The sequence below is a fragment of the Camelus bactrianus genome, chromosome 12 (assembly GCF_048773025.1).
Source record: "Camelus bactrianus isolate YW-2024 breed Bactrian camel chromosome 12, ASM4877302v1, whole genome shotgun sequence".
In the NCBI taxonomy this organism is placed as follows: domain Eukaryota; kingdom Metazoa; phylum Chordata; class Mammalia; order Artiodactyla; family Camelidae; genus Camelus; species Camelus bactrianus.
Genome location: NC_133550.1, coordinates 18,416,376 through 18,442,844, shown reverse-complemented (window position 1 = coordinate 18,442,844; position 26,469 = coordinate 18,416,376). Strand labels below are relative to the sequence as shown.

The following is a 26,469-nucleotide window of genomic DNA, read 5'->3' as shown; positions in this document are numbered from 1 at the left end:
TAGTCCCCCTTGGGTTCATTCGTAGGCGAGGCTAGCTGCCAGTAGTAAAATGAGAAGAAGTGCTATGGTTAATATGATATATAGGTAGTTCGTTTGGGTTGCTCAAGGTAAGGGCAAGAGGAGGGCAATTTCCAGGTCAAATAGGAGGAATGTAATGGCAATCAAGAAAAATTTTATGGAAAAGGGTAAACGGGCGGAGCCTATGGGGTCGAAGCCACATTCGTAAGGGCCCGTCTTTTCTGCATAAATATATAGTTGGGGGAGTCAGAATGCAATTAGTACAAGAAGGGATGCTAAGGCAGTATTTGTAAATAAGGCCAGTATAAGATTAATTATCCTTTTTCGGGGGCTATCCGAAGCTAACTGATTGGAAGTCAGTTGTACTAATTGATACTAAAAGGACATGAACCTCATCAATAGATAGAGACATAGAGGAACAGCCAGACGACATCTACGAAATGTCAATATCAGGCGGCAGCTTCAAACCCGAAATGGTGACTAGATGTGAAGTGGAATTTCAATTGTCGTAGAAAGCACACTGTTAGGAAAGTGGAGCCAATAATAACATGTAGCCCGTGGAATCCGGTAGCTACAAAGAAGGTAGACCCATAAACACCGTCCGAGATTGTGAAGGGTGCTTCGTAATATTCTGATGCCTGGAGTAGCGTGAAATATAGTCCTAGGGCAATCGTAATAAATAGGGCTTGGAGTATATGGGCACGGTTGCCTTCCATCAGGCTGTGATGGGCCCAGGTGATTGAGACTCCGGAGGCTAATAGGACTGAGGTGTTGAGAAGAGGAACTTCTAGTGGGTTTAAGGGGTGGATGCCGGTAGGAGGTCAGCATCCTCCCAGTTCGGGAGTGGGGGCTAGGCTTGAGTGATAAAAGGCTCAGAAAAATCCGGTAAAAAATAAAACCTCCGACACAATAAATAGGATTATTCCGTATCGCAAGCCTTTTTGGACGGCAGGCGTGTGATGCCCTTGGAATGTGCTTTCTCGGACAACGTCTCGTCACCATTGATATATAGTCAGTATATTTGTAACTAGACCTAGTAGTAGCAGGACACTTGAATTGAAGTGGAATCATATAGTCAGGCCTGACGTTATTAGGAGGGCGGATAAGGCCCCAGTGAGGGGCCAAGGGCTAGGATTCACTATGTGATATGCGTGAGTCTGGTGGGTCATTAGGTATTGTCATGTAAGTATAGGCTTACTAATAGGGTGAACACATAGGCTTGGATTATGGCCACGGCAAATTCAAGGATCGTGAGTAAAATTAGGACAATAAATGTAATAAGGGCTGTTGGTGTATTAATGCTTATTAGTGCCAAAGTGGCTCCCCCAATTAAGTGTATTAATAGGTGGCCTGCTGTGATATTGGCTGTTAGTCGAACAGCCAGGGCCACGGGTTGAATGAATAGGCTAATAGTCTCGATGATTACTAGTATTGGGATTAGAGGTGTAGGTGTTCCCTGGGGGAGGAAATGTGCTAGTGATGCCTTTGTTTTATTGCGAAAACCAGTGACCACTGTTCCGGCTCATAAAGGAATTGCTATTCCTAGATTTATCGATAGTTGTGTGGTAGGGGTAAATGAATGTGGGAGGAGTCCTAGGAGATTGGTAGTCCCGATAAACATGATTAGAGATATTAGCATCAAGGATCAGGTTTGTCCCTTGTGGTTATGGATAGTCATCATTTGTTTAGATGTAAGTCGGATTAATCAATATTGTAGAGAGATTAGACGGTTGTTAATTAGTCGAAATGGGGCCGGGAATAGTATGCTTGGGAACATAATAATGAGGATTACAATAGGAAGTCCTATTACTGTTGGGGTAATGAAAGAGGCAAATAAATTTTCGTTCATTTTGTTTCTCAAGGGGTCTTTTGTTTACGTGTTTTATTGAACTTAGGGCTGGGGGCTGAGAGGTATATATGCTTGGAAATTTTTAGCTGAAATAGTACAAAGAGGGTAATAAGTATAGATAGAATGGTAATAAATCATGTTGATGTATCCAGCTGTGGCATGTCACTAAGGAGGGATCATGGCTCTCGTTCTTTAACTTAAAAGGTTAACGCTGGCTAGCTTCTTAGTGAGCTTATAATATAGAGGCAGATCACTCCTCAAAGTATTTTAGTGGTACTATCTCAAGGACAATGGGCATAAAGCTATGGTTTGAGCCACAAATTTCTGAACATTGACCATAGAAGAGTCCAGGTCGTGTTGACATCAGTGTAATTTGATTTAGGCGCCCGGGGACCGCGTCTGTTTTCAATCCTAGAGAGGGGACTGCTCACGAGTGTAGTACGTCTTCGGAGGTGACCAGTATCCGAATGGTTATTTCTATTGGCAGGACGACCCGATTATCTACTTCAAGCAGTCGTAGCTCACCTGGTTTTAGGTCTGACGTTGGGATTATATAGGAGTCAAAACTAAGGGTTTCGTAGTCTGTATACTCGTAGCTTCAATATCACTGATGACCAATCGTTTTGACGGTTAAGACCGGATTATTAATCTCGTCTATTATATAAAGAATTCGTAGTGACGGAAGGGCAATTGTAATTAAAATAATGGCAGGCAGGATGGTTCAGATCGTCTCGACTTCTTGTGCGTCTATAGTACTTGTATGTGTTAATTTAGTTGTTAGCATTAGAGTAATGATATACAAAACCAGAGAGCTAATTAAAAATACAATTATTAAGGTATGATCATGAAAATACAGTAACTCTTCTATAATGGGGGAGGTAGCGTCTTGGAAGCCTAGTTGAAAAGGATACGGCATAGAGATATACAGGGGTTTCACCTGTAATTTAGCCTTGACAAGGCTATGTAAATTTTACTAATATCTCTAGATCGAGAAAGTTATAGTGGCTATAGGGTTGGCTTGAAACCAATTAAAGAGGGTTCGATTCCTTCCTTTCTTATCTATTTTAGGTTAATATAGGTCGGTTCTTCAAAGGTATGGTAGGGTGGAGGACATCCGTGCAGTCACTCTAGATTGGTGGCCGTTAGCTCTACGGTTGTGACCTCCCGCTTTGACGCGAAGGCTTCTCACACAATAAACACTATCAGCACGACTGCCGTTAAGGAAATAAAAGAGCCCACGGATGAAATAGTATTTCATGTAGTATAGGCATCGGGATAGTCAGAGTAGCGTCGAGGCATTCCGGAGAGACCTAGAAAATGTTGCGGGAAGAAAGTTAGGTTTACCCCTACAAATATAATTGCGAATTGAATTTTTGCTCATGTATCGTCAATCGTGTATCCGGAGAACAGAGGGAATCAATGCATAAAGCCCCCTATGATAGCGAAGACTGCCCCTATTGACAAGACATAGTGGAAGTGGGCAACTACATAATAAGTATCGTGAAGGACAATGTCTAGTGATGAATTAGCTAGAACAATTCCTGTTAGGCCTCCTACGGTGAATAAGAAAATAAAGCCAAGGGCTCACAATATGGCAGGGGATCATTTGATGTTGCCTCCATGGAGTGTTGCCAATCAGCTAAATACTTTTACTCCCGTTGGAATAGCAATAATTATTGTGGCAGATGTGAAATAAGCACGTGTGTCTACGTCCATGCCTACTGTAAATATATGGTGGGCTCATACAATGAAGCCTAGGAAGCCGATAGACATTATAGCCCAGACTATTCCCATATAACCAAAGGGCTCCTTTTTTCCAGAGTAATAAGTGACAATGTGAGAAATTATTCCAAAGCCAGGTAAGATTAGGATGTAAACCTCTGGGTGACCGAAGAATCAAAATAGGTGTTGGTAAAGGATGGGGTCCCCTCCTCCTGCAGGATCAAAGAAAGTCGTATTTAGGTTACGATCTGTTAATAGTATTGTAATTCCGGCAGCCAGTACCGGAAGAGAGAGTAGTAAGAGAACGGCAGTGATTAGAACTGATCAGACAAATAGAGGGGTTTGGTATTGGGATATAGCAGGTGGTTTTATATTGATAATAGTGGTAATAAAGTTAATAGCCCCTAGAATTGAAGATACTCCAGCTAAATGCAGGGAGAAAATAGTTAAATCGACGGAGGCGCCTGCGTGTGCCAGGTTTCCGGCTAGGGGAGGGTAAACGGTTCAGCCTGTACCTGCTCCTGCTTCAACTATAGATGATGCTAGTAGTAGCAAGAATGAGGGAGGCAGCAGTCAGAAGCTCATATTATTCATGCGGGGGAACGCCATATCCGGGGCTCCAATTATTAGGGGGACCAGTCAGTTCCCGAAGCCTCCAATCATGATTGGCATTACCATAAAGAAGATCATGACGAAAGCATGAGCTGTTACAACTACGTTATAGATTTGGTCGTCTCCAAGCAACGTCCCGGGCTGTCCCAATTCAGCGCGAATTAATAGGCTTAGTCCTATTCCTACTATTCCAGCCCAAGCTCCAAATAATAGGTAGAGAGTTCCAATATCTTTGTGGTTGGTTGAGAATAATCAGCGAGTAATGAACATAGGTAAGATGGCCGAGTAGGCATTAGACTGTAAATCTAAAGACAGAGGTGAGAGCCCTCTTCTTACCAAGCCTTGTGGTGTAAAACATATTGAATTGCAAATTCAAAGAAGCAGCTTCAAACTCTGCCGGGGCTTCTCCCGCCTTTTTTTTTCTCAAAATTGGCCGGAATGTCCCAGCGTAGTCAGGAGAGTGGGGACCTGTCTGACCAATGTACATGTTCTCATCACAGGGAGATGAGTACACCAGGCTGTAAGATTTGGTAGTATTAGACATGGCGATCAGCCAGTAGCCGTCATTCTGGTTTTACATTTTCCAAGCAAGATCAAAGAGCATTTAGCTGCTCATCTGGCTAAGTGGGCACATTTAGTATTTCTACTTCCATGAATAAACCAATAAATTGGTCGTGTGGTTTATATCTCTCTCATGAGTTACGTTAATATGTATTAATCCTTAATCTGATCACACCTAAGGAAATCTGATGAACTAAGGAAAATGAGTTCTTAGAAAAACAGTGCTGACAACCAGGCACTGAGTCAATGATGACTCCACTGTGTTATGGATTAAACTGCACCCATCACGTGACAGCCCTGTTTCTCTCACTTGGGTTAGGAGGAAGGCAGATACAGCCTTCTTCCTAGGTGTATTAATTTCCTATGACTGCTATAACATGGTGGCTTAGAACAACACATATTTATTCCCTTAGAGTTCCAGAGCTCAAAAGTCCAGATCCATTACCCCAGAGTAAAACCCTTGCTATGTCTTCCGCTGTCCTCCGCGCTCAGGCTTCTGCCTGCCCCTCCAGTGTTATCTTCTGGAACTCTTCATTGTTCTTTGTGCTTTCAACACCCAAGACTTCTTTCTGTTTATACAACGTGTCAAACTCTTATCACTTGGGTCTTTGCCCTAGCTATACCCTTGCCTGGAATGTTATCCATCCTCTACCCCCTAGCTCTTTGGATATCTAACCCTTCCTCCTTCCACCCACACCTTCCAAGTCATCTCCTTAGAGGTCTTCCATGACCATTTAATCTAAAGGTGCTGTTAGAAGTTACGGTAACACTCTTTTTCCTTTGTTTTGTTTACCCCACTCAGCAGGAGCCTCAGTGGTTGCTGGTTTGTGAGCTTCTCCGTGAGCCTTGCTCACTGTTGAATTCCCAGTGCCTACTAGCATGGTGCCTGGCAAAGAAGGTGTTCAAGTATATTTACTTTAGTTAAAGGTTCAAGACCATAATTACTTCACATTGTGCCCTCCAGGAAGAATGCAATTCATATCAGAATTGAGCTGTATTTGCTAAGTTTTCTTTAGAAACTGTCTGCAGAACTCTCCAGTAACTTTGCCTAAGCTAACAGCCCCTGGACCTCTTCATTCTCACTGGCAGTTAAAGCCTGAGAAAACTGTCCATGGGTGCTTACAGTTAATTTCGTAGACATCCTGGCCTTCAGCTTCCAGCCTAGAGCTTTCTTCTTGGCCCATTTTTTGCTGTTGTCCTCTTGCTCCTTAAGTCAAGAAACCTAGCAATGCAATCAAGCTATTGTCTGGTAAAAAGAGCCAAAATTATTCGGTGTTGATGAGAGAAATTATTACTTCATTGTTAAGACTTAGAATCCAGGGTTCATTTGGCCTATTCTCCAGCCCCAAATGACAGCATTCAAGGCTTTTTATATCTGACACTTGTCTCAAGTTTTCTGGGAAAAAAATTTAAAAAGAGAGAGAGAGCTAAAAAAAATTAATGATTAAATTAACATTATCCAAGTGGCATATATCTCACAAGATTCTATAATAAGGTATACACTATGTTAGACCAAAAGCCAAAATTTTAAAGCTGTAACTATATATTTCCATAAGCCCAAGCAAAGCAAGGTGCAGCATTTGAAAACAAAGGGAACCTTACATCCTGCTGTAGGCCCAGGATGAGCTCCGACTCTGGTCAGCCACAGAGCTCTCGTTTGCAGGCCCTCCTCCCCCAATACACACATTGCATGACTGTCAGAGGCAATTTTCACATTGAATTCTGGAACTGTATGCAGCTACAGCTCCACCTCTGGAATTTTCTGTTCATGCCTCCTGCAAAAGTTAGTTGTTTTGAAAACTTAGATCCTCAACACTCTTGTCAGGGAAGGAATTTGCCATTGTTTTAGACTATCATATGCTTGTGGCTATAAACCCTAGAAACAATGTTCTCAGTGTCACAACTTTAAGAAAAGCTTTTATCCCTGCATGCTTAATTTATAGATTAAATTTTTCACAAGACTTTACCCATTAATCTTTCAAGAAACATATTCTAAAACATGTCCCTTTGAGGCATAAACTTTACTCCTCATGCATTCTATGGGCAAGGATGCTTACAAAAGGATTCATTCTATACTGGCCCAATGTGGAAATTTACAATGGCTTTTAATGGAGTAGAGGCTCTGAGACGTTCTGTATGAAATAAACTTGATTAAATGTGTTTCATCTAGTACTTCCAAGAAGTCTTCAACTACAGACCATTTTTATACATAGCATCTTTTACAAACATATTTGGGGAAATATTGTTCTAGAGAAAGCCGGATATAAGAGTTGGGGTAAATGAAGGGAAAAAGTTTGTTAGTGACACTTGATATATGAAGCCCTTTTTTAATGGAGCATTGTAATATTCTGTGCCTAAATGTGAGCTAAAATTCATTAGATAAGCCTGGGACAAGTCCGAGATTAGCTAGTTAATCGAAGTGGGATGAAATGTACCAGAAATGATTGCTTTCTTCTTCCCTAAGATGGGGGTGAGGAGGGCACCAGGACAGCCTACCATGATAACAAGTATTGGGGTTAGTCTAGTCCAGCCTGCAGAGTATGGTGTGGTGTGGAGTGGTTAATCCACCCCAGGTGTTTGATGCCTGGCGCAGGGTCACAGAACATCCCCAGACACATCCTAGCAGAACATGATAATGGGAAGTGGAGAATAAACAGTATTCTGCAACTGAGCAGATAGTCATTCAACACTGCACCCTCTGCCAACACCGTTGTTAGGAGCAGGACTAAATCTCTAGAAAGGACCTGCCTTAGAAGAACGAGCACACCGGCAGGAGCTGCTATGACAGAGCCAGGTATTCCTGATGAAGAAGAGACAGCCAGGCCATGTGGTCTGTGACATCTGGCTAGGGCTCTGGACAGGTGCCTCCCATCATGCTGCAGTGACCACTCAGACCCGCTGGTACCTGGTTTACCGAGCCTGGCTCCTTATCTACACTTCCCATGTCTACATACATGGACAAATTTCTGATCTTATATTTCATCTCAGTAATTACATCACACTGCCAGATTAATATTTTTCTTACCATCCACTCTTCCCTAACTGCACCATGCCCTAAGGCAGTGATTCTCAAAGTTTAGAGTGCATCAGAGCATCCTGGTGGGCTTGCCAAACACCATTGTGGCCATCTCTCCCCAGGGTTTCTGATTCAGGAGGTCCAGGGTGGGGCCCTAGCATTTGCATTTCTAGTAAGTTTCACACTTTGAAAATCACCAAAGAGACAAAAATGTAAAAAGAATCATGTAATTCCACTCATGTAGCCATAACCTAAATGTATAGCCATTGTTAACATGTCACCATGTTTTATTTTTTTCTGAAGTATTTTAAAGCAAATTACATCATAATATGTCATCTTTAAGTATTTCATGTGTGGGAAATAAGGACATTTGCCTACACAAGCCCAAGATAAGGGTCACATCTAACAAACCTGACAATAACTCGTTGGTGTGGTCTGATGCTGTTGTGGACTGAATGGTTGTGTTCCTCCAAAATTCATATGTTGAAATCCTGTCCCACTATCTGATGGTATCAGGGGGTGGGCTTGGGGGAGATAGATAGGATTAGATGAGGCATGAGGGTGGTGCCCTCATGAATAGGATTAGTGTCCTTGTAAGGTTCACAAGAGAGCTTGCTTCCTCTCTCTGTTCTCCATGTGGGGACATGTTGGAACAAGAGGCACCTCACCAGAATCCGACCCTGCTAACACCCTGATCTGAGACCTCCAGCCTCCAGAACTGTGAGAAATAGATTTCTATTGTTTAGAAGCCACTCAGTCTGTGGTACAGTAGTCCCGGACCCCTTATCCACTGTTTCACTTTTCACGGTTTCAGTTACCTGTGGTCAATCGTGGTCTAAAAATATTAAATGGAAAATTTCAGAAATAAACGATTCATAAGTTTTAAAGTGTGCACCACGCTGAATAATGTAATGAAATCACCCACCCTCCTCTTCCCCTGCCCTGCTCAACCCAACCAGAGACGTGAGTCATCAATTTGTCTATTATATCCCACCCATTAGTCAGCTGTCTGGATTATAAAATCAACCATTGCTCTGTCACAGTGCTTTTGTTCAAGTATCTCTTATTTTACTTAACAGTGGCTCAAAACATGAGAGTAGTGATGTTGGCAGTTTGGATATTCTCTTACTATGCTTAATCTATAAATTAAACTTCATCATAGGTAGTATGTACAGGGGAAAACATAGTATATATAGGGTTCAATACTACCCAAAGTTTCAGGTATTCACTGGGGGTCTTGGAACACATGCCCTGCAGACAAGGGAAAACTATTGTACTTTGTTACAGCAGCAGAACTAAGACAGATACTCAGATACAGATACAATGTGTTATCTGCAGCTATTCAAATTGGGATCCATGAAAGAATCACCCATTGCATTGGTTATTATGTCTGTGAATTTCTTTTCATCTAGAAGAAAACCCAAAACACTCCCTTCTTTTTTTCATGACATTGACTGATTGAAAAGATCTGTCCTGCAGAATGTTCCATTTTCTGAGTTTGTCTAATGATTTCTTCATGATGTCATTTAACGTTTACTTTTCCCCGTTTCCTATAATGTAATCCAAAGGCTTGATTTAGATGCAAGTTAAATTTCTGGTAGAACACTTCACAGACAAGGCAGATTGGTTCCCAGTATTCTAAGCTGAGATAGATCACCAAGGTGAAGTGTGGCAGTTGGATGCCTACATTTTAAAGTTACGTTTTCCTGCTTGTAAGCAGCATCTTATGGGTGATACGGTAGTACCGTGTTAGTAGTCCAGTTCCTCATCAGTCTTTCACTTAATGATTTTAGCACACATTGATAATTCTTGCTTGAAAAGGAGATTTCATTAGAGGTAAGAAAATGGTGACTTTCTGATTTTACCATTGCCTGTACATTTCTTAGCTGGTATTCTTATGTAAGGAAGAGATCTTCTTCAGTGACAGAAGCTATTTGCTCACTCTGAGATACACTTCCTGTAGAAAAGCCTTGTTACCATGAGATATGATAATAGATACAACTAGACTCCAGTCTCAGACCCCCTTCCTCACTGTCCCCCCACCCCACAATCAATCAGCTAGAACTCTACTGGCAGGGACCCAGACATGGGGGGAAAAACATGACACTGAGCATCCGAAATGAGACTCTAGCTAGAAGCCAAGTATTTGAAACAACCCCATAAAGACCTCCAATATCAACACTGGGGAATAAGCTCAGAGCTAGAACAGCACCAAGGATATAAACCAGTTGGAGATGAACCTATAAATAGTGGACAAATGATCCTGGTTTTGCAGATGAGAAGGAGGCAAAGTCGGGTTTAGGTAAAACCAACCCAATGCGCCAGTTAATACATGGAGAGTAAAAGTGGAAAAAACTCCTCTGCATGTGAAGTCATCTTCATTTTGGTATTTAATCTTCCTTAATTGCCCAGTAAATAATTACACATCAGAGGGACGGCATTTATGTGTCTATGTCAATTGGCAGATGACATTCTAGTCTCATTATTTATTGGGAAATACACATTTGTTAACCCAGTACAAATATTTATTAGACAACACATTACATTTTCAGGGCTAGAGATAAAATTTAGACAATAAAGCCATATTATATAAGATTATTCAAGGAAATTACTACTTGGGGGAAATGACCTAAGAATGCTTTACTGAGTAATTCCTTAATACTGTGTTCTCAAACTTTTCCATTGAAATACCTCGAATGGTTCAGGAGACTGAACCTCTATCTACAGGAGGTCTGCCTGCAGCCACCTACCCCTCAAATTAAATTTATTTCATGCCTCATATTAAAATATTAACTGAAATTCTATGTTCAACTCTATACACTATCATTATTTGTTTAATTTTTTAATGGAATATCACTCAGTCATAAAAAGGAGTGAAATAATGCCATTTGCAGCAACATGATGGACTTAAAGATTATCATATTGAGTGAAGTAAGAGAAAAACAAATATATGATATCACTTATATGTGGGCTGTAAAGAAAAATACAAATTCTACTTAAAACAAACCAAAAGCAGACTCATGGACATAGAAAACAAACTGTGGTTACCAAAGGGGAAGGGAGGGAGGAGGGCTAAATTAGGAGTTTGAGATGAACAGATACGCATTATATAAAATAGATCAAACAACAAGGACCTACTGTGCAGCACAGGGCACTATACTCAATTTCTTGTAATAACATATAATGTGAAAGAATCCAAAAGAATCAAAAATATATGTTTGTATAGGTATAACTGAAAAGCTTTGCAAGCTTACACACACTGTAAATCAACTACACTTCAATAAAAGATAAAATTCAAAAAACATGCTGCTCGTGGACCTTAACGTTCTTCTGTTTGCTTAGCTCCTTTGCAAGAACACAGATGTGTCTTGGGTACAGCTCTCCACTCTTACCACATATCTCCTCAATCAAGGAATATACCTCCCCATACTCATCCATTCTTCAACATCCATTTCATAGTGGGACAAGTGATGGGACAAGTGCTCAGGCTATTCCTAAAACACAGATGTGTCTGGAATGTTTAATATTTATGTGGCAGCTAGTGAAAAACCTTGGTTTTCTTTTTTATTTGATTCTTATGAGGCCATAGGGTTGTTCTACAATGTCATTTACAAATAAGCACATCCATATACACACACACACGTAAATACATGTATACATATACACACACATAAAGGACTATGATTATGTGTTAAGTTCATGGGGACATTAATGTGTTGGGCTGGGCATTGTAGAAGATTTAGAGATGAATCAAACACTAGCCCTGTCACCAAGGAACTTAAAATCCAGTAGGGAAGATGTAATACATGCACGAATAACTTTATTTCCAGAGAAAATGCAGTAAGTGCCGGGACAGGGAAAGAGGCTTCAGCACTGCAGGAGACGGAAGGAGGGGGAGCTTGCATGCATCCGGCAGATGCGAGACAAATAGAGCCTGTGGCTATGGAGGCATCGGAGCTGCATCCTGAAAAATGGGCGGGATTTGCCTGTGCTGAAATGAGGTGTCAGGACATCCTATGGAGGAGAGCACAACCAAGGATGCAGAAGTAGGTAGGAGACATGGCCAGGCACCCTGCAGAGGTCACTTTGCCCAGAACACAGGACTCATAAGGGGACTAGAGGTCAATGATCTGGGGAAAGAGATTAAGTGGTAGTTTTCCTGGCTGCTGTAACAAATTGCCACACATTGATGGTTTGAGGTAACATAAATATATTACCTTACGATTCTGGAGGCAAAAAGCCTGGAATGGGTATCACTGGGCAAAATCAAGGTGTTGGCAGGACTGTTTTCCTTACTGGAGGCTCTAAAGGAGAATCTAGTTTCTTGACTTTTCCAGCAAGAAGCTGCTCAACATTCCTTGGCTCCTGGCCCCATGCATCTTCAAAGCCGGCAATGGCCAGTTGAGTCTTTCACATCAAATCACATCACATCACATCACATCACATCACATCACATCACATCACTGACACTGGCCCTTCTGCTTCCCACTTCCACATTTAAGGACACTTGTGATTATACTGGGCCCACCTGGACAACCCGGGATCATCTCCTCACCTCAAAATCAGCTGATTAGCAACCATAATTCCATCTGCAACCTTAATTCTCTTTTGTGATGAAACACAAGTTCCAGAGAATAGGGCATGGACATTTTGGGGGAACCATTCTACCTATCAAAGGTTGGAACCAAACACTAAAGGGCCCTGAGTGTCAAGATTGTCACCCCCATCCTTCATGCTGGGGGAGAAAACACAGTATCTGTTTTCAGATTAAAGATGGTTTCTGTTCAAATATTTTCTTGCTTTTAGCTGGAATTATAGCAATTCATGTAGTAGCCCAAGTTATCTCATACCCAGTGGATGTTCTGGTTGGCAGAAATGGATGACTTTGATTAATAAAAAATGGGAAGATAAATTAAATATTGATAAATGCAGTTCGGTGTGTTTGTTTTTTCAAAACACAGGGCCCATGGGGATGGGAAGTCATAAAAGGAGATCTTGGTATTAGAAACCACTGCCTTGAAAAATATGGCCTCTAATTATTCCAGTTGGTCCTACCTGCGTAAACAGCATTTATCTCTATTACTGACACATCTCTAGGTTTGGAGGATGAAAAGTTTGGAAAAGATTAAAATAAAATTGATTTAGCAAATGCATTTCATCTTCCAATTTGTTTATGGTTTGATCAATAATTCATCTCTTAACATCTGTCTCTTAAAGACTATCTTGTCTGTTGTCTTTACGGATGACAAATTAGGATATTGGGAAAAACAAGTTACCTTCTTTTTAAAGGCCACAGTGTCTCAAACGAAATGCCCCAAATTTATAGTGTGTAGGTAACAAAAACAAATGACTTAAAACTGTGCAACCAGCAGAGGGAAGAAATATCTGATCAGGCAGGCAATACAAATAAGATAAAAGGAAATCCATCTGGACTGAGGTACCGCTCTGTTCAAATGGCCTTTCTGTATGTGTTCAGCCAATTTGGAGATTCTCCCTTTTAAAATATCATTTCAGTTAAAATGTGCTACTGGAGTGTAAGTTTACATAGCTGTTCCTCATGTTGAGCCTGGATCCCTTTCTCGTGTACCTGTTTGTGTGGAATATATTTTCCTCAAATTTTTAGTGCTTGCCTTTTTGTTGTTGTTGGAAGGAAGGTATTTTTGTTTGTTTGTTTGTTTGTTTATTTATTTATTTTAATTGTGGTACTGGGGATTGAACCCAGGACCTTGTGCTTACTAAGCATTTACTCTACCACTGAGCTATACCCTCCCCACCATGCTTGCCTTTTTTATTTGAAGAAAGAAATAGTGGAAAGGCAGAACAGACTGGTGCTATGGAGAGGTGCACCTAGGCAGGGAGAGGAGCATCATTTGGATGCAGACGGCGGTCTGCGGTGCAGTTTTTTGACACAGCACAGCTGACACTTAGGGAGAACTTCCTACACACGAGGTGTGGTGTGGGATTGCTGCTCCTCACAGCCACTCTGTGAGCCCTGCGCTGGCATTAATCTTATTTCCGATGCTGAAACAGGCTTGGAGAGATCAAGTTGCTTGTCAAACCTCACACTGTCAGTGCATGAAGGAGCTGGGAGTCGATCCCTAGGCTGTCTTTTTAAAATATGAATACCATCATTTCACTCCCCTGCTCAGTAAACATTATCTCTTTAAACTTCATGGTCTTGTGTTTCACCACCTTGGCTTCATCCTGGAATCACTTGGGGATCTTTTACAAAATACTATTGCCTACAATCCACTTCAGACCGTTTAAAAGTAAAACAAAGGTGGAACAAATGGAATTCCCTTTGTTACTGCTAGAGACCAGGCTGGAAAATGAAGCTGTAGGTCTGGCGGTCAAATGGGCTGAAATTAGTCATACATGCTCACAGGCAGGCACTTGCTGGACCAGAGCAGGCCTGCCCAGACAAGACATTCACTGCAGAGAGACACTGTACTCTCTTGGAAGGCTCACTCCAGAAAGCAGCAGCAGAGCTGATCCAATGGGCCCAGTGATTCTTCCAAAATTATAATCAGATTCCTCACACCATAGTCGCAGGTGTGGAAAAAATAAAGGGGCAAAGACAGACCAAGCCCATATTAGGGAAATCCTCATTATAGAAACAGGAGAGGAGAAAAGATGCCTCTCCTTTGTATCCCCAGAGTTCATCCAGGAGAACAAAATCCACACCAGGGTTATTAAAGGGAGGGTATCAAACACAGGGAATTCATCACAAAGGTGTTGGAGGAACTGCAAGAATACCCTAGGTAGATGAGTCATCTCCAAAATTAGCAACTGGGAAGCCAATACCCATCCGTCAGGCTGGAGGAATAAATGAAAAAGGTGTTGCTTCCTGAGCCCCGGAGCTGGGGTCACTCGGTAGACCCTATGATTATAAGGAGCCTATTTGGGCATGAGTTGGAGACACACAGGAGTTGCAGCTGCTGCGGGCATGCCTCCTGAAACAGAGGAAAAGGGCAGGAAATACCCTGGCTCCTCCTTTCCTCCCAAACTCCAATCTCCAGCAGTGCCTCCAACCGGCAAACCTAATACAGAGCTGGTGGTCAAGTGAGCCTGGGAATCACTGCTCGCAAGAGTCAGGTAGAGAGAGCACAGGCAGGGAACGGGCTTAGAGCAAACAGGCAAAGAGCCAGCACAACCTTTAACAAGGAAGTTTTAATAATGTTTCTGCAGAAAAGATTAAAGAGATGAAAGAAAATATATATCCCATATCACACCAAAAATCTTTCTAAGTATCTCTTCACCATTTCTTTAAATTTCTCTCCTGCAGCAGCTACCATGTATTTCTCCATCTTTTGCCCCTGTTTCAGTTAGATCCCCCCAGTGGCTCTCCTTTGCTCCCCCTTAACCCTCTCCTGAGTCTCCTCCACCTAAGCTTTGTCCATAAGCTGGGAGTTCAGTTTACCCCCTGTTTACCTTCTCTATAACGAATATATGCATATTTATGCATGACTGGGACATCATGCTGTACATACACACAAAAAAAAAACAGAAATAAATCAATGAAAAATAAAAGACAGTGAATGATAAGTGTATGGGTTGAAAAAAAAAAAAAAGACGGTTCTCCTTGGGGCCTCCCTCAGTGCCTGCTTAGGGTTTTGAGTTTGGGTAAACAGTATTAATGTGACCAATTTGGTCACTGTAGTTTAGTTAAGCCTAAAGCAGTTGAGTTACTCACAAAGGAGGAAGTATTCCCCTGCTCAAAATTAGGTCATCTGCTGGCCTTTCTTCTTTCAAATTAAAGCAATTGACCACCTACTTACCTTGGTTAATGACTGAGTCAAAATGCCGCCCCTGCGGCCCCACTCGGCCTGCATCCGTGAGTGTTTGGCATTTAACAGAACTGAAAGGACTTCTGTTTCATTTTCTTGGAACCACAGATTTTAAATATCTGTGGTTTAGCTTCTGGGCTCACCATGGGAGCACTGGAATCATTGCTATTTCAAGACAGATGAAAAACATTAGAATAGTACCTAGGACATAATAGGAATTTTAAAACTGTGCGTTGATAAGACCCAGATAGATTATATGATTGTGTTAGTTTTCTGGGGTTGCCATAACAAAGTACCACAGACCGAGTGGCTTGAACAACAGAAACGTATTTTGCTATAATTCTGGAAGCTAGAAGTCTGAGAGCAAGAATCGCAGGGTTAGTTTCTTCTGAGGCTGCTCCCCTTGGGATGTAGATGGCTGTCTCCTCACTGTGTCTTCCTCTGATCTTCCTTCTGCATAAATCTGTGTCACGATTTCCTCTTCTCATAGGGACACCAGTCAGATTAGGACCCACCCTAATTACCTTCTTACAATGTAACAACTTCTTTAAAGACTCTGTCTCCAAATAAGGTCATATTCTAAAATACTAGAGATTAAGACTTTAGCACATGAATTTTGGGGCATGGGACAAAAATTCAGCCCATAATCCAGTCATACTTTATTTCATGCAATGACCTTAATATCTGAACTACAGAGAACACAGAGATTTACATGGTTAACTTCACTGTTGATCGTGACAGGACAGAATTAGAATTTGAATTTCCTGGCACCCTGCTCCGTGTCACCTGGCTCTGTCAGACTGTCTTTCCATCATGTTGGGATTACAGTGTAACAGTTAGATAATCGGGCTGTCCATTCGTATAAGCATGAGTCCTTATCCCAGATCTGCTACTTATCAGCTACTTGACCTTGGATCAGCTCCTTAACATCTCTCAGTTTTGTTTCTGCATAATATTAACAGTAGGATCTTCCTTACTGAGAGAAATGAGGATTCAATGAGATGATGATGTAATTTGTCAGGAAGGGAAAACTTTTCCTCTCCTCTCTTAGATTGACCATCTGGAGCCCTACCAATTAAACTAACCAAAGACAGATTAAAAGGAGAAAATTCACAGAGTTTTTACTACTGTTTCCAGGTACATGGGTTCACAGCAAAGGAGCGAAACTCAAAGAGTTGGTTGGACTCAAGGGCTTATATACCATTTTAACAAAGAAAAGGAGGTTGGGGATTCAAAGGATGAGAAATTGTGGGGAAGTGACTAGGAACATACGGGGGAACTAATGGAAGAGAAGGGGTATTTTAGTAAGCTCTGATGGTGCAGACTCACCTCTGTGTTGACTCTGCATCTCCAGAGATCAGAGTTGCGCTCCCCTTCCTGGGGGAGGGAAGGGTGGGGAGACACCGTCATGAAGAGAAATTTATGTCCTGCTTTTATGCAGACAAGGAGAGCAGAGAACTCTTTCTGTATCTGTTGCTTCTCGTTTACTTTCAGCTCAAAGTAATCCCTATGCCAAGGTCGCCTGTTCTGATCCCTTCTATGTAAAATGCTCAGCACCAGGTGTGATCACCCCGTAAGTGCTGGATAATCATCTATTATTGGAGCAGAATACGTCCCTCCATTGTAGTCCCAGGGCCCAGCCTGAGCAGCACAGTGAAAGAACAAATCATTGTTCTTCCTTCCAGCTTTCTGCCTAGGCTCTCCTGCAAATCAGATTTCCCACACTTCAGACGTATGTGATCCACCCTGAAAGCTCACTCAAGTCCGCCCTCATCTCGGCACCCCTTGGCCAGAGTCCTGGTTCAGGTTCCTATAGCACAGGCTGCCCTCTGGCCCACTCCTTTCTGCCCTCCCAGATGGTTCACCAGAGAAAATGCAGAATCCCTCGTGAGCCCCCCACTGCCTGCAAGGTTAAGTTCAAGTGCAAAGCCTGGCACCATCTCCTCTGCACCGGACTTTTCGGTCTGAATCCCCTCTCCCCTTGGCTTGCCCCACAGTCGCTGATTCAAGGGCACATTCTCCTGCTTCTGAGCCTTTGAGTGGGGAGCATCGTGGCACGAAGCCCCTCTCTCCCCCTTCTCACTCAAACCTCGTCTGTTCTTCATAATATGTCTCAGCTGCCTGGCAGCTTCCTCTTCCCATTCTGGCAGCTTCCTCTTCCCATTCTGGCTGACTTAGGTGCCCTCTGCGCCCCGTCTCCTCTACAGAGCTGTAATTGTGAATTCTCTTCCTTGTCTCTGCCATTAAATTATGAGGTCTTTGAAGAGGGGAACCACATTTAGTTTGTCTCAGAATCCCAGTACCTGGCACCGACCCGGCATAATAGAGCAGGCATTCCTGAAGTGCTCCTTGAATGAATGATGTCTGTCTATGGTGACTCTGGAAACCAATGACGATTTAATAGCCTCACCTCTGTCTGAAGTTCAGGGCTTCTATTAAGACTATGTGATGGGAAGAGTGGGTAACTGGTGGTGATTCTGCCAAAATACGTGGGCAAAAGGAATGGTTGTACTGTAATGAAATAGCCTTCATATGTTTCCTTGTGGAAGATATATGTTAATTTCCCAAATGGATGAGCATCTGTGTATTTTCATGGGGAATACACAGCGCCTTTTTCTAACACTGAGACGCTTGAAATGGGGTTATTTCCCTTCCAAATGAAAACCAATTAAATAAATTATATTTTTTCCCCTGGTGCTTACCAAGTGTGGGAGTTGTCTCCAAACATTACTAAATGTTCTAATTTAGTCATAAATGGGCTGAAAGAATGTAGCATAATTACTAAGTCCAAAGTAAGTTGTTCTAAATATTTTATCTTGTTCAGCATATGCTGTTTAAAAAAAAACCCCTCAATCTATAATTGTCAACATTCAAGTCACAAAAAGTAAACACCAGCTGAGTATTATGGGATGGTAAAAAAAAATCACTCTGTGGTTCAAGCCATACGGCAAAGAATATGTCCATTTTGAAGTGGAAGATGATCACATTTATCAACTGAGTTATCTTCTTTGAATTCTTCCTCATTCTAGAATTATTATAGGTGAAATGAACCAGGCTAAGAAGGAAATGCACAGATAAATGTTCATTTCTCAGTTTCAGTGAACAAGCTCTCAGGAGCCCAGCCCATGATCTGTCTTGTCATGATTTGGATTCATTTTAAATATGGGGACACTTGATATTGTTTCTAGGCAAGGCCACTGGGAAGCTGACTGAAATTTATGTCTTTCTTTTTAATTAGATGTTTTCTGTGTGGGGGGTTTTAAGCTCAAAGGAGATCCTTACAGACCATTTATCTTCAGAGCGAGAGAGAAGGGAGGAGGGCATGTCCTGGCCACGGTGCCAACCAGATTCTTCAAAGCTGCCCTAGAAGAGAAAAGTGGGGCCCATCTCCAAAGAGCAGGCCGTGATTCTTGGCTGAGAAAGATAAGAAGCAGAAGTCCAGCTTGGGGACAAAGGGCTTTGTGAAAAATTGCTGCGAAACAAGACAGTCCCTTTGTGTTTCTACAAGAATGGTGGTAATCCACCTTAAATCCTTTCTAAAATAAGCAGCAGGGTTTGGGAGCAGGTACAGATGAATCAATTAACAAATCTTAAAACTAATCAGTTAATTAATAACCACATTTAGACAGAGAGAAAGGAGCAAGAGGATTTACTGACACTCGGAGGATCAGGCATGTTTCACCTGGTCTGATGTAGAAGAAATCCAGCAATTTGGAGGCAAAGGACTACTTTCTGAACTTTAGTTTTCTGGAGATGATCATTAATATTGTGCATATGTTTTGCAACTCCAAAACTCCATCAGGCATTTTTCATTTCATTCTGCTTGTCTCCTTGAGGTGCCGTTTTTGTTTTTGTTTTTGTTTTTGATGAGGGCATTATAATTAATCAGATTGTTTTTTGAGTAAAAATAAAGGCTGCCTTTCCCAGAGCTCTTCACTGTGCCAGGCAGGGTATCTGTCCCAGCACAATGACCCTTTCTGTATAGAGACTCTCCGTTGAGCTCAACAGGAGCTCCAAGGAGAAGCAGGTGGACAGCATGAAGACAGCACCGTAAACAGGCACACACACGGCTCAGTTATTTAAGGCTATTCAAAGGAACACAAAACAAAAGAATTCTAGGAAAACAAAGGGACTTCAGGGAAAAACTCAGGATGACTAGTCTGAAAAAAAAAACCAAAACTGTAAGGTTTGTCATAACGATTCTTGATGGGAACAGTGGTATTCCCATCGCCTGAGACCCAGAAAAGGAAGAGTGAGGATTCTGAAAGGAAAACATCCCTAATGATGAAAGGAGAACCTACTGACTGAGCTGTTTGACTTGATTTCACTTCCATCAGTGTCTGTCGAAAGTCTGTGACCCGCTTAGCTCTGTCCTAGAGGAACTGAGAAAAGTAGGGAAGATGTGGTAGACTTGGAATCGCTTCGGGCATATGGTCCCATGTAGCATGTCAAACCTAGGACAGGAAGGGACGGGTTGCCAGCGAAAACAGAATGGGTCTTTTCTCAAAGAAAAGAAAGAACAATGTGAGCTTGAAGCAGCAGAGGAAGAGCCTTACTGTGCCAGCAGGTAGACCTCCTGAGCTCTTATGAAACACACAGTTAATTCTTCAATGTTGAATGATGATGATGGTGGTGGTGATGGAAGAAAAATGTCTTAAAAATGAAAATCTGAGGAAACAGTGCATCTTGGTCCCCATCCCAAGTCATTTAGTCATGAGAAATAACTAGATTTTATTTAACGTAGCATTATAATGACACTGGGCTCATGGTCCGGCTCTTAAAGGAATATTCTAGTCATTCTCTTTCTTGAACAATTTTGGTCATTTTGATTCTTCCCCTTTAAGATGTTCCTTTCTATCCATTGTCTTGTCCGATGGCACTTCCCTAACAACTAAATGTCAAGTTGGGAGATGGTAAATTATATGCCATGTCTTATTCTTCTAGTTTGACTTGACCTTTTCTTGATGAGGTGTTTTCTCCCCTGGGTACTGGCATTTGGGTGCCACCTAAGCAAGCTATTTTGGATTGTGCCTTGATGTGGAGCTTCTCATATGAGGGGTTTCAATGTGAAAAGTCAGTCCATCATTTCATTTTTTTAGATGCTTATCTTTTATTTTTTTGGGAGGGAGGAGGTAATTAAGTTTTTTTTTTTTTCTTTATTTTAATGAAGGTACTGGGGGTTGATACCATTTTATTTTTTTAAAATTAACAACATTTTTGGCGATTTAAACAGGATCTACCCAAAGATCTAGACAAAGGCACAGAACATATGTGTATATTACATGACACAGAATGTATGTGTATATTATTACAAGGGCTCCCAGAGGATGTAAATATTATTTTAGTTTCTAGATTTATCTCTACCTCGCTTGACTTTCCATTACTTAGGTGAGAGTCAATGATCTTCCTGCAGAAGTTGTGTTAGCCTTTACTCAAGTGGGGATTCACACTGACTTACTTAGCATCTATTTGGGGGGAACATCTGGTGTGGTAGGAAGGCTGAATGATCTATCAAGTTTTCTCACTGAATTTTCATCAAAGATTCTTTTCCCCATTTTATTGTTCTTGGAGAATTGTTCTTGTTTTTTGCCATTTTTTTTGTTCTTGATGCTGTGTAATTTTTTTAAGGCTGATCTTTAAGTTGGTGGGATAATTATAATTACAGTAGTCCTTCATGCTTCAGAAATAACTGACAGGGCTTGTAGAAGGTCTGTATTTCACGTTGCCTAGTTAAATGATTGAGAATGCTCAGTTTCCTGGTCTGTTTTCTTTTTTCCACTTGTTTTGTTTTATTTTGAGAGGAGGAGTTCAGCAGGGCACAGAAAGCCACTTCTCTGAGATTATTAGAAAATAAAGAATTTAGAGTGATCAGCTCTACAGAGATATATACAGATCCCATTAAAAACAAGTTAAGGCTGAGGTCTTGCAGGAAAAAGAGAAAAATAAGCAGATTAGTTTCTCAGGGAGAATATATGGTTATATGCCTCTTAATGGTACGACTTTAGGGTAATTTGATCCCACCATAATCACAATACCACCATATATTTTTCTACATAGTAATACTCCAGTTTAGCCCAGCAAGATTTACAGATGTTTGCTGATTCCTGCAGCAGCCAGAGAAGCTATTCAGTCACTCCTCCATAAACACTTAATGAGCCCTGTCTGGGAGCAAGACACTACAGCCCTGTGCAGGAGACACTTTTAGATTAAATCTTAGTCCTAGTTAAGATCTGGTTAAGAGAGTTAAGCACCATCTTTACAATGTTTATTGCACTGTTCAAATATCCAGCAGACATTTGCGAATCCGAAATGAGTGAAACTTGAAATCCACTTACCACGATTCAATCACTCTGTACCACAATTTTATCACATGCGGTGAATGTTGTGGTCCTCTGATCTTGGCAGTACCTTGCACAGAATAGCACTTCAATAAATATTTGCTGATGGCAGCCAGACTGAGTGTAGATATAAAAAAAAGGTAGCTCTGCATCCCCAACACCCTGCACAGTTGGTTGCATGATCGTGGGCTTCTTACCATTTTCTTCTAATGAACTCTCAGCATCTATCAAAGCAATGGGCCCAAGCTCTGACCCCTAGATCCACGTTTATAGCTGGGACCAGATTGACTTTCAGTCTTTAAGTGTGCGAGTACAAAATAGTCAAACAGCAGAACCCAAGGAGACAGTGAGCAGACAGTTTTAACTGTAGCTGTTGCCACTGCAGGGTGATGCATGGGTTGGGCTTTATTGTGGGAGACACGAAGCACTCAGAGAGAAGGCAGGGCATGAACGTGTGTGAGTGCTAACTGTCATGCGCCATGCCGGCTACTGACATAAACCACTCTTGGGCCTCACGGCGATCCGGAGCTGTAGGCATTTCCAGGTAGGAAGGACAAGTCTCAGAAGTAATTAAGTAACTTGCCCAAAGCCTCAAAGCGCACGCGTGGCAGATCCTGGCCTGCAGCTAGACCAGTGTGCTTGGAAGACCATGCCTTTTCTAAGATGCTCCGCTGTGTCCCTCCCACCTTCTGTGCTGAGGGGACACCTACATGGCAAGGTGACCACTTAAGTCTAGATTTTAAGAATAAGACTCAGGTCACCTCAAGCAATGAAGAATGTGCTCTATCCAGTCTTATAGAAATGAGGAACCAGTGATCTCAGCCTCATGGTCAAGTCTCAGAGAAGCCCGGAAAAGCAGAACACCCAGGTTAAGGGGATTGGAATGAGAAAGTCATCTAGATGTCAAGACCGTTCTGGAAGCTCAGCTGGTGGAGTTTCTGGGTCATCAGGAAGGCTACCCACCCTTCATGTGCCCCACTCACTCTCTGCGAGTTTGTGCCTCCAGGCATCTCTGATTCTCTCTCACTGTCAACTGCCTTTCCCACATTTTACTCACAATCTTTTCTTAGAGCATCTCTGTGTCCGTTGATTCTGTCTCCTCTCAGGTTTGCTTGCTCGTGGCTCCTCACAGCCTCTACTCTACTTCAATGCCTCTTTCATTCACATAATCTGAACAACTCTCACTGCAAACTGCCCCCTTCTCTCAGTCTTCTTAATTCTGACTGCTGAGAACTAGACACTGAAGCCAACTATCCTTGTCTGGAAAGGCTTTGCATGCCAGAATAGCACATGGACAGTGGCCAGCCTGTATGTTTTGACTGCCCTCAAGTTAGGGGTCCAGACTGGTCTAGTCAGCCCAGGAGAGCTGTGGGCACAGCTAGTTCCTTGAGGAGTGGCTAGGGGTTTGGCCGGCAGGGGACTGGCAAGAGTGAAAACTGGTCTTCCATCCACATCGGGTCAGGGAAAGAGCACAACATGGCAGTGGCACAGGATGGTAGCTGCATAGGGTGTCGGGGAGGCGGTATCAGGAAGAGATGGAAGGGCTCTTAGTAGGGAATGGAGAGTGTCCAGAGAAGGAGAGCAGACCATGACTCATCGATGGAACATCCGCTGGGAACAACCAGCTTCTCACCAAGGAATCATTGAAGCCCTCCAGGATCACTGCTCATTCTTCTGGTTGTGAGTTTCATGAAAATGTGTACAACTTCACCGAGAGTTGAGATTTTTCTCTTCTAGCCTTGGTACAAAATCTGAGAATATGATGTAATTACAAATTTTCTCTCTCGAGCTTATTTTTAAAGATTATTTTAATTATGTAAGGAACATACAAGTGTATTCTCACTATGAAAAATTCAGACTTCACAGGTGAAGCCTTCATTCCTTTTCTCAAATCCTGCTTCTTCCCCAGAGAGCATTCTCAGTACACTTCCTGACCTGTTTCTATGTGTGTAGAGAGTCCCATTTTCTTGCTTTAAGTGAATGGACAGCTACATTTAGTACTTTGTAATCTAGAACCATTTAAACCGAAGCAGATAGGTGAGATTTTTTTTTTTTCATGTCTTGGAAATAGCTGTAACCAATTTCCACTCACAGATACTGAATGCCAACAAAGTATCTCCTAAACAATTAAGCAGATAATTCAAAGGTCAAAAGAATCATTTGGCCAAAGTTTAAAGAGGCACAAGGATGACATGGCCCCTGATCCCAAGGGCAGAGACATCCTGTGGCCTGGCTGCTGCCTGGTTTGGTGCGGTGAACTCTGCACACATTTTCCTGATAAACAGCAGCAGAACTGAACCGGTATGGAGGTCAGGTCTACGAAAATAGAAGTTCCCTCCCCAGAAACAACTCTAAAAACTCACACAGGATGAGAATAGGAAAAGGAAGACCTAAATAAACAAATGAAAATTGTACTTGACAGTTGTTATTTCCACTCCAGCCTCATCACATAAACCTCTGCAAGGGAGAGTGGACTCAGGACTGTAACCCTGCATAGAATCCTTCCCAATTTATAATTCAAACCTCCACGAATTAGGAAAAATTAGAAAAGAAAATCTGGAATTTCAAAATTCGCCCTTCTAAAGTGCAGTTGAATTAAGAACTATATGTAGCAACTTGAATTAGTCTAGTTAAGAAGATGAGATTCTCTAAATGATTGGCAATTAGGGCATCGATTCGCAGTATTTATTTATGCACGTGGGCTTTTAACCTGCAACACCTCTGTGCTTAATCCAGAATCATTCAAGCGCGGATTAAACTTGGATGGTAAACCACACGAAGGCAAGGACCCTGCTGCTTCTTGCCAGCATCCCTCCCTTGCCCTCCACACATCCATGCAGGGCACTGACTATGTCTCGTTCTATAGACTTGCAACAAATGCATATTGACTGTTGAAAACCCAACACGACAAGGTCCTGGAGCACCGGGATGAACAGGACGGATGAAATAATTGCCTTTATAAAGAACTGACATGTCGGGTGACTGGGGGTGGCTGGGGTAAGGGGGTATAGCTCAGTGGTAGAGCACGAGCTTGGCATGTACAAGGTCCTGGGATCAATCCCCACTGCCTCCGTTAAGAAAAAAAGAAAGAAAGAAAAAAAAAAGAGCTAACATTCGAGTGCCTGGTGAAGACGAAAATATTGTATAAACAAATAATCATTTCAGATAGTGATCAAAGAATGAAGGAAATGTCACAAGCTACAGGGAGAGAATGACCGGGGGTGGGTGTATTTAGTCAGGATGGGCTGGCAGGTCCTTCCTCAGGATCACATTTAAGCTGAGACATGAATGATGAGAAAGAACTGGCCAGGCAAAGACCTGCAGTGCAACTGGAGAAGCCAGACGGATCCACGTGAAGCTATTAGCAAATAATTAGGGGCTGCACTATGGGCTGACACCGCGGAGCATCAACATTCGGGGAGGGAAAGCTGTCTCTGGTGTGGGGGAGGAAAAATGTTCCTTGACACTCTTAGGGTCCCTGGCTGAGTCTGAAAATTAAACTGACAAAGACAGGTTAACAGGGGAGAAGTAGGCAAGTGTATTTAGTGTCAGGAAATGAAGACCCAAAGACAGAGCTGGACTTGAGTATTCTAATGCTGGGTTTGAGAAGAGGGGACAGTCGTGGGGACTGTGGTCAGGGGGCAAGGGATATGAGGTAAGCGTAGTGAACTGGGGAAACTAGGCAAAGCCTGTCTGTTAGGATTCTTCTCGGCGTCTTTTTGTCTTGCTTCAGAGATAAGGATGTTCCTAACCTCCAGGTAGAGGGAGGGCATGTCTCACATGAGAGTTTTATGATCTGTTTCAGGAAAGAAGAGGGAGGAGCTCAGGATGACATTCCTGCTTTTGCCATTTTCTCAAACTCTTTCTGTTTAAAATATTCAATACACCTAGGAGCCATATCTTGAGGTACATGCCCTGAACCCATCACTGGTCTCGGTATGTCTGTATCTGGTCTGGGTAGGATTTAAGGTGAGAGGAGACGGAAGGGCAGAGGACTGGCAGAGCAGAACTGGGGTGATGCAACCCAGGGAGCCCCGGGGGGAAGGTAAGGAATCTCTCCCTGTCAGACTGGTTCCTGCCTGGGAGAACCCCCTTCCACTGTGTGCACTTCTGAAGTCTCTTGCTTCACCCTGGTTCCAGCTCTAAGGACGTGCATGAGTGAGTGTGGTCACATGAATGAGTGTGGTCAGAAGACGGCAGGGAGACCCTACAGACTGGGAAGGGAGAAGCCCCCTGACATCCAGGAGGAGAACTTGGTGCTGCTCTGAGCTGGCCACACTAACAGCTAGACTTCGGTGTTCTCTACTGAAGCCAAACAATGACACCCAACAGCAGCATCAGACAAGGCTACTCTGTGATGCTGATGGATCAAGACAAAAATAAGATCATTCAGTAACCATGCCTGAACGCAGACAAAACCTGAACCTTGTCCAAGCCAGGCATCCAGCATCCTTGCGTCCAGCTAGGAGGAGGGACGGTGCTTCTTTATCATGCACACCTTAGGCTCCCTCTAGGAGCCCTCCCCATACCTGACGTTATTAAGATACCCATCAGAGAACTCCCGGG

The 26,469-nt window shown here is 42.5% G+C and overlaps 1 long non-coding RNA gene across 1 annotated transcript in view; it reads right to left on the bottom strand.

The window, feature by feature from the left end:
- The window catches only part of LOC141579396 (uncharacterized), a 230,762-nt gene that overhangs the window by 11,395 nt on the left and 192,898 nt on the right, over positions 1-26,469 (bottom strand). The window lies entirely within an intron of this gene.